Source organism: Lontra canadensis, unplaced genomic scaffold, assembly GCF_010015895.1.
Source record: "Lontra canadensis isolate GAN:19392208 unplaced genomic scaffold, GSC_riverotter_1.0 scaffold32, whole genome shotgun sequence".
Taxonomy (NCBI): domain Eukaryota; kingdom Metazoa; phylum Chordata; class Mammalia; order Carnivora; family Mustelidae; genus Lontra; species Lontra canadensis.
In genome coordinates this window covers 7,467,687-7,481,370 of record NW_022631026.1, presented here as the reverse complement: position 1 = coordinate 7,481,370, position 13,684 = coordinate 7,467,687, and the positions used below count along the sequence as shown (strand labels likewise).

The window sequence follows — 13,684 nt, the reverse complement described above, 5'->3', positions numbered from 1 at the left end:
TGGTATTTTCCCAGATGAGTTGAAAACATGTCCACACAAGACCCGGCACACAGATATTTACAGCAGTTGTATTCCTAATCGCCCAGGGATGGAGGCAGCCAAAATGTCCTCTCTCGAAACGAATGAACTGCAGCACGTTCAGACAATGGGATATTTTTCAGCACAAAAAGCAAATAAGCGATCGAGTGGTTAACAGCTGTGCTGGAAGCTGAAATGCATGTTGGTTAAAGAAGCCAATCCGAGCAGGTAACGCATTACGTGGTTCCCACTCTGTGACGTTCTGGAAAAGGCAAAACAATGGAGACGCCATAAAGATCAGCGATGGCCAGGGATTGGGGAGAGGAAGGGGTGAACAGGCAGAACACGGAGGATTTTTAGGGAAAAATTATTCAAATTATTCTGTAAGATGCTCTAATGTCAGAGACGTGCTATTACACATTGGTTAAGACCCACAGGATGTACACCACCAAGAGTTAACTAAACGATGGACATTGCGGGGCGCTTGGGTGGCTCAGTGGGTTGAAGCCGCTGCCTCCGGCTCAGGTCATGGTCCCAGGGTCCTGGGATCGAGTCCCGCATCCGGCTCTCTGCTCAGCAGGGAGCTGCTTCCCTTCCTCTCTCTGCCTACTTGTGATCTGTCTGTCAAATAAATAAGAAATATCTTAAAAAACAAACAAACTATGGACATTGGGTGAGAACGGTATGTCAACACAGATGCCTTGATTGTGTCAAATGCCCCCTCTGGTTGGGGGGGGTGTTGGTGAGGGGGGAGGGTGTGCATGTGTGGGCACGGGGGGGGTGTATGAAAAATCTCTGTACCATCCCCTCAACTTTGCTATGAGCTTAGAACTGTTCTAATGTTGAAAATCTATTTTTCTTTGAAATCGGAGCAAAGAAAAATACAGGTAAAGTAGAAAGATAATGTCTGAGGGAAAGCTAATGGGCATGTACTCAGTTATGAAATCAGGACAGAGATTCCTAGGACCAAAAACAGAGAAACATCAGCTAACACGTTGACAGCAGGTAAAATAAACCAACTGCTCCTATGTGCAACTGCATCCACAGACCTCAAAGATATGGAAGGTTCAAGCGGAAAAGCAAGTTGCAAACATTGTCAACGAATTACATGTAAAATTTCTAGACACACTCCATGATACTGCACATTGCTCAAGGAAGCAGACCCTACAAATCAGGAAATCGTGGCATGGCGGCCTCCCAAACTCATGATGGCGGCTTCCTCCAAGGAGAGACAAAGCGGAAAGGTCTTCAGTTTCATCTGCCTTGTTTTATTTCCGTAAAACAAACAAACTGAAAGGTCTGAAGTAAACACGAAAACGTGTTAATATCTGTTCATTTGGGGTATCAGGAACATGAGAGTTGCATTCTCCTTTGTATTTGTCTGTCTCGTTAAGTGTATAAAATAACTATTTCTAACTTCACAAATCACTGCAGTAAAAAAAATGCTACATCTCGAACCGGAACACTAAGCCAGCCACTCAGATGGGTTTTCCTGGGCCAAATGCCTCCCCCGGGGCACTCAGAAACAAGGACCTCCATGATCACAGGCCTCCCAGTCTCAACAGCAAGTTGGACAAACCAAAGGCGTAACCACAAAAACAAAGGAACGAGTGAGAAAGACCTGAGGTTGACCCCACCTAAGACCATTTCATGTTATTTTATGCAACACTCAAGAGAGCCAGAGGGGCAGCCGTCATCCCTCTCCCTCTTGCACGTGGGACAGGATCTGCAAGAACAAGGTCTTGCAGGGCCGGGCGGACTCCACCCCCTTGGTGCTCACCCCATACCCAGGCTCGGTGACTATGTTCTGTGATCACAAGGGAAGAGAAGAGCGACAGTGACATTGCACTTCACCCCGCTTTGCCCGAAGAAAGACCTTGTCCCCATCAAGTTGTTCTTGATTCCACAGCATTGCCAGGGCCGCCCTGGGGTGGGCACAATACCAGGAAACTACCTGTCTCGCCTCTGGGCCCCAGCAATGCCAGGCAAGCCCACGCCTGCGGGTTTCACAGAGGCTGCCTCAAAGGTCAAAGCATCCTTCCACACCTTCCACCAGGCTGACTCTTCCTCACGTTGATGAGACCCAGCTCAGGTGTCGCCTCCTCCAGGAAGTCTCTGCTGATTGCTCAGTGCTGGGTTAGGTGGTTTCTTCTCTTTGGTTTGTTGCATTTCCTCCAAGGAATCTGTGTACTAGGTTTTGTCCTGCACTCAACCAAGGGACCTCAGAGGAAGAGACCAGACTTGCTCATCTCCTGAGCCTGGCCCACAGCTCAGGGTCCTTCCTTACCCATGGCAGGGAATTACACAAAGACACACCTGAGACCAGCTTCTGCCTCCCAGACCCACTCCCCATCCATCTGTGGGGAGACAGGTGTGAAGAGAACAGGTGTAAGCAGAGTGTTCTCCCTGAGCCATGCGAGGGGCTGGGAGGCGGTGCCCAACGGGGAAATGGCAGCCTTGGAGGTCACGTGCCCATCTGTATTTTCCATGCATCCCTCAAAGCTGCTGGAAGTGAGCTATGGGTCAAATCGGACGCCCCCTCATGGGAGGATCCACAGGGAGAGGGAAGGAAGGCATCGCCAGTCTTGCCGGGGAGAGCAGTGACCCCACAGCAAAGGTTGAAGTGACGTTTGATCTTAAAGGTGGCAAAGTACAAGTCACAGCTCATTTCTCCAGTTGGGACCCCACTCTTCCGTTCCCCCTCAGGTTAACTTGGAATTCCGGGAGATGACCCAGGCAAAGCCCTTACCGTCTATTCGTGTACTAAATGCCGGTCATGGACTACCTGGAAATTCAGAGGAAAGGAGGGTAGTTTTTACCCATCTCCTGCATCCCTCTAAGGAGGAAATTGGCTGACAAACCCATACAGACATTCTAGAACGCTGTGTTCTTGTATAATTTGGTCTTGCTTTCTAGAACACTTAGCCCGGTTGAGAACACGCTGTTGCTAGGATACAACCAATGAGTAAACACGCTGACTTTCTATTATGGGTTCAAAGAATCCCAGCCTCTGTTTGAAGCCAACTCCGCTAAGGGCACTCGCAATCTCCCAATTTCTCTAATGGACACTTTCGAGTCCCTGCCTTGCCAGACCTGTTGTCTCCAGATTCGGGAGTTGATCTCTTGGGCCTCCAGAATACTCCTTGTGCCCCTTTCCTCCATCCATGTGCCTCTCCTACAGCCCACCCCTTAAATAGGGCAGAGCCCCAGGCTCCCCCACCAGGGCCTGCATAAGGTGAGACAGGGAGGGACCCAGACAGCAACAGTCAGGGAGGCCTTTCTTCTCAAGACCTACGAGTGCCGAGCTGGAGCCCAGAGAGAGGCCCTCCTGCAGCCACTGCATCAGGGCCCCTGGCTCGCTCTTCCCTCAGATGCCGGCTCCCCGGGCACGCTGGCCCAGACTGCCCCATCAGCCCTACTGGGGCTTCCCCTAGGGCTCTTCCCTAGCCTCCGGCCCATGCATCCAACTTCTTCTGGACATTTCCACCTGGATGCCCTCAGCTCCTCTGAAGCGACCTCCCTCCCCTGCATCTCCCAGTTACACAAGGTAGAGAAACAGAAGTTGTCCTCGCACACATCTCTATCACCTGGATAGTGGGACTCTACCTCTTCATGTGTTTCCCCAAATCACTGCTTCCCGCCACCTCCACCATGACGGCCACACATGAGACCCTCATGTCTCTCTCTTGCACTTGCAACAATCACCTGGTCACACTCCCCACCTCCCTTCAGACGACCCACCTCGCCCAGTCACCAGGGACTCAACCCGTTCTCACTGCAGTTCGTGTCCTCGGGCCCAGGGATGTGTGCATGGGATGAACTCCCCTCCAGTGAGGGACAATTTGGCAACATCTATTAAAATCATAAATGCATCTACGCCCTCGGACTCAGTGATCCCATCGCTGGCGGTTCATTCTCAGCACACGTTCCTCTGTACGAGGACATGAGTCCCAGCATCGTTTACAACAGCACAAAATCGGAAACCTCCTCCACGTCCATCCACAGGGCACAGGTCGAATGTGATATGCTGGATCCATGGAGCATTTTAAAGAGATGGAAGCAGCTCTGTTGGCACTAAGGCAGAATGACTTCCGTGGCCTGTTGCTTAAAAGCCAAGGGTAGAACAGGACCAAGGGCGACCACTGTGCCAAGGGGGAAACAAGGACACATCTGCTCTTACAGTCACAGTCCTTCTGGAATGAGACACTCCTGCCCAGGCCAGGGATTGCTTCTGACAGGGCCAGGGGAGACTCCCTCGCCACGATGTTCTCTTTTTTGCCGTCTGAGTTCTTTATGTCGCGCACATCTTACCTTTGCAGATGAACGACGCTGAGCCAGCCAGCGACCTTTTCAAAGTGCAGACGGGACTGCGTCACTCCCAGCTTCGAACGCTTCAGGGGCTTGCCATGACAGGGGGTCTGCCACGATCGTGGTTCACGCTTGCCTCAGAGCAACTAACTCCTGATCATTATTTTTAAGCCCCTCTTCACTCTCCAAGGTGTCCTGGGGTGAACAATCAATGATACCCTCCCTCTATCCGTGACCCCAAAGACGCGGTCCACCTTCCCTAGCATGGCTTGTGAGCACCCCTCATCTAGCCCGTCTCCCCACCCCCACCCTAGCCGGCTCCTGGAACTCCAGAAACACTGAATTTCTTACAGATCCCCTGCACAGGAGCTTTGGTTAGACCCAGGGCCTTTGCTCATGCTGCGCCCTCTGCTGGGAGAGCCCAGCATGCCCACCCAACCCAGGGCAGAGCCAGTCAATCCATCAAGACTCAGCCGTGGGCACCTCCATCCCATCGCCTGGCTGCTCTGGGACAGACCCTGCCCGGAACCCAGGGCCTCAGGCACACCGTAAACCTCCTCTGTACCGTGGCCTATCCTTGGGGTCCAGAACCCATCCTGTTTGAAAAAGAAGAGAAAAGTACTGCACTACATTCAAGCCCGGCTCCAGGGTCAGGAGCACTCGACTCTGACGTGGGGTTTGCCCCTTATTAGAGCATAACCTTGGGAGAAGGGGTGCACATCCAGGGCTCCCCTGAGCACCCTTTTCCTATAAGGTAAGGAGTTTGGGCCTTGAAGTTTCCTTTTGTAGGGAAAAAAAAAAAAAGATGATTGCTCTACTGCCAAATATAGAAACGTTTGGGTTCGAGAATCTGAGAACTCCCCCTCCGTCTAGGCTAACTTCTCATACAGGCATGTCAGTCCTCCATGGAAACTTCCTAAAAGTGGCAGGTGTTTCTCTTCTATCCCTGAGCCCGGAGGGCAAGGTTAGGCCAACAGAGAGGAGAGGTGTGGACTCATCCCAGGGACAGCTGGTGTCCATTTGTCCTCCAGATGCTCTCCCTGAGGGTTGGTTCCTGGGGCCAATGCAGCAAAGTGCCACAAAGTGAGCGGTTTGAACAACAGATTGATGGTCTCCCAGCTCTGGAGGCTAGATGTCTGAGATTGCGGCGTCCGCGGACCCGGTTCCTTCAGACAGTCCCTTTTCACAAGGACACCAGTCCTACAGGGTTAGGGGCCCTCCTCCTCCTGTAGGGCCTCATCTTCACTAATTACATCTGCAGTGAATGACCCTGTTTCTAGACAAGGTCCTGTCCATAGACGCCTGGGGGTTGGGACTCCAGCATGTGAGTCCGAGGGGAAGGCAATTCAACCCACAACACCCTGCTTGTGAGTTTCTATTTTCAGCCCCCAAATGCGCAGGCCGGCTAGCAGGGCCCCGCCTCGGAGGCCCCCTCTGCCATCAATGAGGGGTGCCTGAAGCCAGCCTCTCCTCCCTGTGGAAGCCAGAGCCAAGAGGGACACCCTGCTCCCTTCATGAGGAAAAGTCTCAGGATTCCTTGTAAGATGAGGAGCTCCCGTGTCACGTGGCCGGTGCAGACCGTGGAGCGTGTGACTCTTGAGCCTAGCGTCCAGAGTTCAAGCCCCATGGTGGGTACAGAGATTACTTAACTAAATCAACTTTTTAAAAAATGGGGCATTCCCTCTCCAAACCCAGATCTGAAGATGCTGCTTCTTTGATTCTGCCCTATATTGGGGTAAATACTAGACAAGGTACGGTGGGAAGCCAGATTGGGTTGTTATTGTCCCCAAGGACTGACTGACAAACACCCATGGTCATTTAATGCAGAACTCTAAGAAGTTCCCTAAAATGGGAGGAGTCAGCTCCCCTACCCCCACCCACCCCACCCCAGGCCTGGGCTCAAGTGACACATTTCTCTCAGTTGGCACCTGGGGGAATGGGATCATCTCAGGCAGGAGCAGGATTGACGGCTTCCAGGCCACTGCGGACATGATTTGTTTGAGGGCTGAGCCCTACATCCATCCCATCTGGCCACCAAGCGAAGGCAAACTTCCAAGGGGAGCCCAGCCAGCGCTCCGCACCAGTTTCCTCCTGGGCCCAAGAGGTCTGCTTTTCATTGATGAAAACATGTTCTTGATTGTTCTTGATTGCACAGGGATGACTTTCAGCGCGTGTAGGCGCCCTGCTCCCTGCTCCCCTCTCCTTCCCAGCGAGGCCTCCTGTGCTCCCTGCAGCGACACCTGGAGGACGTTTCTGGCATCGCTGGTAGTTTCTGGCAGCCAGACCCAGCAAAGGGCTTCTAGAAGGAGGGCTGAGAAAATGTGTTATAAGAAATACACCCAAGAGGGGCACCTGGGTGGCTCAGTGGGTTAAAGCCTCTGCCTTTGGCTCAGGTCATGGTCTCAGGGTCATGGGATCGAGCCCTGCATCGGGTTCTCTCTGCTCAGCAGGGAGCCTGCTTCCCCCTCTCTCTCTGCCTGCCTCTCTACTTGTATTCTCTCTGTGTCAAATAAATAAATAAAATCTTTAAAAAAAAAAAAAAAGAAAAGAAATACACCCAAGAACAAGGCCAAACAGTGATATGTCAGGAAACATAGTCTGACCCATTCACCATGGGTCAGCAGGTCAGCAACGCACGCCCCGGAGTCTGATGGCTTGGGTATGGCATCAGCTTCACTCCCCTGCCAGCCCTGTGACCCTGAGGGGTTCCTGAACATCTCAGCTATCTCATGTCTACAATAAAAATAACCCTGCTCGGGTCACACACTGCAGATGAGGCTTACATGAGATAATCAGCACAAAATTATTGGTAATTTCTTGTTGCCCCAGGGCCAGACACTCACAAACCTGTGCTACCAAATTAGTTCATCCAACAAACACATGCTGAATATCCACTGTATGCCAGACACCAATGTCCAAAGAGAAAGGAAGAGGCACAAACATCTAGAAGGTTCCAGAATGTTCTCTTGTCACGGAGCATCTGTTTCTCTCCAAAACTCACTGCTGTGGGCAACATCCATGGCCCACGTAGAAATAGAGCTTCCCTTTGATCCAGCTCAAGATTTCCAACTTTCTAATCTCTCTCCAAAAGTAAAGCCTGAACGGACACCGAGTTGCCACCTCCCTTTGAATCATGCAGCCACCGGCACAGAAAACATAAAAATTCATTGGAGATTTTTCTTCAGATCCACACTTCGCTTGCTGTGTAAGCTGTTGGGATTTTGCAACAGTATTTAGAAAATTTGTAATGCCAGGCTTAAAACTTCTTCAGAAGTTTGGGGGTTGGGGAAGGGAAAGGAATTTATTTTAGAATTCCGTTTCCTTGTGGCATCAACAAATGATAAGCGAAATAGAGAAGCAGCAGCAAGGACCAGGAAAAGGAGAGAGTGTCTGTAACGAGAACCCATAACCTCTAATAAGAGTCCCTGGCTCCCGCTTGGGGACCCTGGTACCCCTTGAGTTGTGCTTCAAGACACTTCGTGGCTTCTAGGCTGGGGACGTGCTCTAACCGTCCTGCCTCGACTCCCGTATCCACTCACTTCACAAATACCACTGGCGAGGCTGCTGTGTGCAGAAGCTTTCCCCAGGGAACACATTTGGGCTGGAGCACCCAGGCCAGCCCTGCAGAAGCTCCAATCTGTTATCAGAGTGAGAACACTATGTCCTAATTCAAGAGGCTTAAAAGGCCTGTACCAAGTATACTGGCATTTGGGAAACTTCTGGGAAGGGGCTCAGAAAAGTTCTGAGCAGATTGCTGGCCAGGCCAAAGTCAGGGCCCTCTGAGGACCTCTCCCCTGGTCCGTGAGGTTCCTTGCTCACCCTGTAGGACTGATTGAAAACCCCCGGTGGTGGTGGGGGGTGGGGGAGGTGGTGCATCTAAGGGCAAAGAAATAACAGAGAAGGAGCCCTGAGAAATTGCCTCCAGGCCATCCTGGCCCCAGGAATTCCAGAATGAGAGAAGGTGGTAGCAGCTGTGGCCAGCCATGGGCCCAAAGGAGAAGAGAGTAGGTGGCAGTGGGGAGGGGACCCTGAATCTCAGGGGGCCTGCCCTCAGGCATGAGTTAACCCTGGGGCCAGATTAAGTCTGGAGGCCAAGTTGGTGTCAGTCCCTTCTGCAGTAGCCTGACCACGGGCACCGGGCTGGGTGTGACCAGAAGGCCACTTAGCATACCTGAATCACCACTGGCGACACATCCCATCCAGGCCAAGGAGAGGCCTGCCGAGGATCTCTCCATGCCCTGTGTATACAGCTGTCAGATAAAAGCACGGACTCTGCAGCTGGAAGCTGAGAGGCTGTGGCCGCCATGCCCCAGGAGGCTTCCCATCCAGAAGGAGCCTGGCACCCTCTCTGCGGGCAGCACAACTGTGCAGTGTCTTCTTAGCAAGCTGAGTAGCTCTGCAGGCGGGGGAAAGCCCAGTCCAAGGACCCCCACAAGCCAAGTGGGTGCCATTCCCACGGATCACAATACCAGCAGGGTCTCTGGGGCAGGGCAAAGCTGTGGGCCTGGCCAGGTGGAGGGGGCGGGGGAAGGTTAATATGGGCATGGGGTGGGGGATCACAGAGCTAATCAACGGGAAGCCTGTCTGTCCAGCTGCAAGTCTAATTCTCATCGTCGTCCTCTGTCGCCGTGAGTTCATCTGCAGCGTCCAGGATCGAACTCGAAACCCACCCCGGCTGCCGCAAGTGCAAGGAGTCCCGGAAAGAAAGAAAGCGGTGTGCGGGATGGTTTCAGCAAGGACGGGAAGCCCGGTGGTGTCCCCTTCACTTCCAGAAGGACCCCCGGGTTAAGCAAGTTGGGAAGGAGCCCCTCCCCCCCACACACCATAGCTCAGGGACAGCGAGAGGCTAGTGTCTGCGGGGAAGGAGTCGTTACTGACTAGAAGAAATGGGGCCACGAGCTCAGGTCCGGAGCAACAAGATGTTCTCCTAGAGAGCTGCTCCGCGTGATTCAGGCCCCTCCCCGCCCTGAGAAGACCAGGCCACCATACCCGCTCGCCTCCTGACAACCAGCCAGCAAGGTAACGCTGGGTCGTGGCCCTAGGTTCTAGTGTGTTCCGTGAAGGCAGGCTTCCTGTGTGTCCAGGGGCACGGCCACGCCCTCTCGGGGGGCCTCGCGGCTGCAGCAGGGCTGAGGACCCGTTCAGGAGCAGTGCGGCTGACTACGGCCCTGAGCTCAGGCTGTGCTCTGCACACGTGGACTAACGTTGGACTAGTTCTGCCTCGGGCTGAGTTTAGGTATCTTTAACAAAATTTCTTTTCCTCCATGGGCTAGATTTGGGATGTTAGAGTGAGCTCATGGGTACTCCGAGAAAACAACCTAGAAGAATCTTCAGTCTCTTGGAACGTCGGAACGGCGGATTGCGACGGTCCCCCACGGGCACTTAGCGCCACCTGGTGGTCCTTCTGGTCACACGCAGGTGAGCGTAATCCCACGCCGGCAGGAAAGAGGAAGAGGACTTTGGCCTTGGGCCGGAACTACGGCCTCGTCCCAAGCTCACCACGCTCCACCAGCTCAAACAAAATCATCTCGGCCAGAACAAACGGAAAACTGATAACGCGCAGAACCCTGTGGCATTTCACTCACTTTTTACATGTCTTCGCTGGAACCTTCGCTCATTCATCCATTTCCCTGGGCCCCTGCTGGAAGCCGGGACGCAGCCCTGACCAAGTCATGGCCCTTGTCTTCGAGCTGCTCACAGAGCCCTGGCGGGGGGCAGACACAGACGAACCGTGCTGCAGGTCGTGGTAAGACGTCAGCGGCACAGGATACAGGCAGCAGGAGGAGGGTCCCTCAACCTTCCGAGGGGGCACACGTGGGGACACTCCTGGGAGGGTAAACACATGGTCTTAGTCCTTAGAGGCTGAATGGGATCCGGTCAAGGGCAGGATGGCGGTCGGGCATTCTAGGCATCGACAGCCAGAGAACAAAGTTTTCCCTTAAGACCTGAGGCTCCCCAGGGGGCAGGCACATGCAGGATGGGGCAGGAGGCCTGAGGAAGGCTTCTGGACCTCACAGAGCTGCCACCTCGGCCACTGAAGCTTGTTTTGTGCCCTGGCGGGTGGCCGGAAAGCCCAGCTTCTAGTTCTTGAAGGAATCCACAGTCGGACGTTCAAGGTTATCTTCAAATAGGAGTCAACATTCAAAGGACATACTGGCAAGGGAAAAAAAGGGGGAGGGCAGCTGAAGAAAATAATATATGTTAATAAAAAAAAGAAAGAAAGAAATGCATGTTGTACTATAAAAAAATGGGGGATAGTCATGAAACTACTTTGGACCTGTGTCCTATCACCAGGTCACACCATTTGGAATATACTATATTATTTTTTAATTCTACAGTTATAACTAGCACAACTGGAAAGCATTACATTTTTCACATTTAAAGCATTAATACTGGGTGCCTGGGTGGCTTCAGTCAATTAAGCGTCTGCCTTCAGCTCAGGTCATGATTCCAGGGTCCTGGGATCGAGCCCCGTGTCTGGCTCCCTGCTCAGCAGGGGTCTGCTTCTCCCTCTCCCTCTGCTTCTCCCCCCTGCTCATGCTCTCTCTCTCTCTCTTTCTCTCAAATAATAAATAAAATCATTTTTTAAAATCATCGCTTTTAAAAAAATAAAGCATTAATACTGTGAAAAGCAAACATGTACAATGCATCATAACCTTATAACTCGACCTTGAAATGTCTTTGGTTTTTAGTACGTCAAAAAATAAACTAAGGAAGGGGCCCGGGCCTCTCTCAACTTATGGAAAGATCTAGAAAGTTCTGGGGAAGGAAGGAATGGAAGAGAACCAAAAGAAGGCAGAAGCCGGGAGCTGCTGTGGTAGTTGAGACCTTAGCTGCTGAAACCCGGCCCAGTCTGGGTCCATGTGGAACGAGAGGAGGAATACTACTGAGGCTTCAAATCTGGCAGGATTTGCTGATTATTCTGTGAAAAGAAAAAAAAAATTGTTAATAATCCCTTGTGCCTGCTAATGAGGGCAGATCCTGGTAACTAGAGGACCTTTTGTTTGGAGAGCAGAAAGTCAACATCCTTGGTCTGCTGGCTTTTGGCCAAATCACAAGCAGTCTCTGGCGTGGGAGGCAAGGCACTAAGAATTTGCAGAAGTAGGAGGAACCAAACTACTCAATCAGGAGGGGATAAGGGGTGTGGGACATTCCTGAGGCTGCAGGAGCCAGCGGTCCTGGGGGCCACCACGGAGGGTCTCCAACAGACAGGGCTCTGGGGACTTCATGGCCCAAAAGCGACCTGGAAGACATTTGGATCGGGCAGCCAAAAAGCCCCTTTGCTTTTTTTAGCATCAAAACTTTAACCTCTGAAACCCAAGAAAAACTGAGCAAGGTGACTTGTTCAGACCATCTCTGCTCTGGAAAAGCGCTTCACAGCATGCTACCCATCACAGTCTAGCCACAGACGGGGTGGACATAAGCCATGCCGAGACCCTGGGGTATTCCAAGATCAGCCCCGACAGGTCATGGGAGGCAGGGCATAAAAACCGCCCATTGCCTACTGGGCAGCTCCAGCTAGAGACCAGCCACCTGGGCAGGCTGCAGAAGGAGAGCCCTCATCTGTGCCCACGAAGCTCTGCTCACCATCAGTCTCCTGAGATTTGCTACAAGAGCAACATGTAGGACGCCTGGGTGGCTCAGTTCCTTAAGTGTCTGCCTTCAGCTCAGGTCATGGTCTCAGAGTCCTGGGATCGAGTCCTGTATCGGGTGCCTTGTTCAGTGGGGAGCCTGCTTCTCCCTCTGCCCCCTCCCCCCTGCTCGTCCTCTATCTCCATCTCTCTCTCTCACAAAGACAAAAATAAATAAATAAAAATCTTAACTACAACAACAACAAAAAAAAGACAGCAAGGTCTAACAACGACGGCTCAGGCCATGTCTTGCTTGAACAGTGGCCGCGAGGCCCTACAGCTCAAGGGGCAGGGCCTGGTCTTGTAAAGCAGCTCACTCTTTGGCTTTAGCTTTGTCTAGAAGCCTCGCAAATTGTTTAGCAAGGGAAAGCCAGGCCCAAATATATAACCAAAGGCCACTGGGTCAGCCGCTGAGTTGCCTGTCCGACTTGTCGGGTGGCATATTGGGTGGAGATCGCATTGGTCTCTAAAATGCGTCTTTAGGAAGGCTTCCTGGAGGAGGAACATACACCCAGTTATCTGTGTTTGCTGGACGACACCAAAGACCACTTATTACTGCCCTCAACTCGGATCTTTTTTTTTTTTTTTTTTTTTAAAGATTTTATTTGTTTATTTGACAGACAGGGATCACAAGTAGGCAGAGAGGCAGGCAGAGAGAGAGAGGAGGAAGCAGGCTCCCCGCTGAGCAGAGAGCCCGATGCGGGGCTCGATCCCAGGACCCTGAGATCATGACCTGAGCCGAAGGCAGCGGCTTAACCCACTGAGCCACCCAGGCGCCCCTCAACTCGGATCTTTAAGCCACAGAAATACTTATGACCCTGCAGAGGGAAAAGCCCTAGCATTTTCTGGTCGTTGGGGGACCATCGATTCAGATATTGCTGAATAAGAGGTGACACCCACCTGCACAGCCAGAAGCCCTCCCCCCCTCCCTCTGTTAGAGACCTGGCCTGCCCGGAGCCCTCTTCCTCTTCTCTCTACCCTCTTCAACCTCTCACTTACATTTGCTTGTCCGGCACTCATTTATCGGGGTGCCTACCTTGTAAGGGGCATTCCATCTGGCCACAGGAGCAGTGAATATCGATGAAATCAGTCTTGCCTTCCACCTGCTTGCAGGGCGACGGTAGAGACAGGAAGCAAGAGAATTTCAACCTTCAGGAAACAGGTGGGGGTGGGGTGTAGGGCAGATTCCTGCAGGGATGAAAAGTATTCAACAGCACCAAAGGGAGAAAAGAGCATTCCAATCTGCGAATCGACTTCCAACTCTTTAATAACATAAACCCCTGCAGGCGCTTTTAAAACTTGGTCATAAAATTCTTTGGTACTCTTCTCGCGGAGACGTGGGTCTGTGTCCCCTCGTCTTGAGTCTGGGTTCTATCGCTGTTCAGCTAATGACAGTTTCCGTCTCTTCCTGAATCGTGGAGTGCTCACTCTTGAACCCAGCTTCCAGAGCAGAAGGGAACCACCCCGACAACATACACACACACAAAAGCCTGTGTAAAGAGCCCACAGGACAGAGTAGGTATTGTCACCAAAAATCCCAGCTGATGTCCCAGCCAAGTCCCATCAACTTCCCGACGTGAGTGAGCGAGCTTGCAGAAGCTACCCACACTGGCCAGCGTCAGAAAGCCGCAGGCCTGGAAAGGTATTCCTTTAGGAACCTTAGAAGAGAATTGTTGCGAGCACTTTCACATGCTGCTGATAAAACGGTAAATTGACTGAGGATAGCT

The 13,684-nt window shown here is 52.2% G+C and overlaps 1 long non-coding RNA gene across 1 annotated transcript; it reads right to left on the bottom strand.

The window, feature by feature from the left end:
- Window positions 1-10,362: 10,362 nt before the first annotated feature.
- On the bottom strand, window positions 10,363-12,991 carry LOC116873279. The gene is made up of 3 exons (XR_004383769.1): window positions 12,957-12,991; window positions 11,155-11,248; window positions 10,363-10,479 (listed from the first exon to the last, which is right to left on the bottom strand). It is a non-coding gene; the product is annotated as an uncharacterized LOC116873279 (long non-coding RNA).
- Between the last annotated feature and the right edge of the window lie 693 nt (window positions 12,992-13,684).